Source organism: Carlito syrichta, unplaced genomic scaffold, assembly GCF_000164805.1.
Source record: "Carlito syrichta isolate Samal-C Ts95f unplaced genomic scaffold, Tarsius_syrichta-2.0.1 Scaffold314836, whole genome shotgun sequence".
Classification (NCBI taxonomy): domain Eukaryota; kingdom Metazoa; phylum Chordata; class Mammalia; order Primates; family Tarsiidae; genus Carlito; species Carlito syrichta.
Window position 1 is genome coordinate 77,446 of NW_007258932.1, and position 405 is coordinate 77,850.

The 405-nt window shown below is 51.9% G+C and overlaps 1 protein-coding gene across 1 annotated transcript in view; it reads left to right on the forward strand.

The window, feature by feature from the left end:
• ITGB7 (integrin subunit beta 7) overlaps positions 1-405 on the forward strand; it is a 14,191-nt gene that overhangs the window by 2,939 nt on the left and 10,847 nt on the right. The gene's annotated exons all lie outside the window — the stretch shown is intronic.

Below are 405 nucleotides of genomic sequence, written 5' to 3' on the forward strand. Positions count from 1 at the left end.
TTTTTTTTTGAGTTGGAGTCTCACTCTGTCTCCCAGGCTGGAGGGCAGTGGCATGCTCACAGCCACCACAGTCTTGACCTACTGGGCTCAGGTGATCCTTCTGCCTCAGCCTTCCAAGTAGTTGGAACTACAGGCACACACCACGTCCAGTTAATTTTTGGATCTACTGTAGAGATGAGGTCTCGCCAAGTTGCCCAGGCTGGTCCCAAACCCGTGGGCTTAGGCAGTCCTCGACCTCGGCCTCTCAAAGTGCTGGGATTATAGGTGTGAGCCACGGCGCCTGGCCAATTTTTTTATTTTTGTAGAGGCGAGGTCATGCTATGTTGCCCAGGCTGGAAGTGTCCATCTCTTTTTTTTTTTTTGAGTTAGAGTCTCACTCTGTCGCCCAGACTGGAGTGCAGTGGC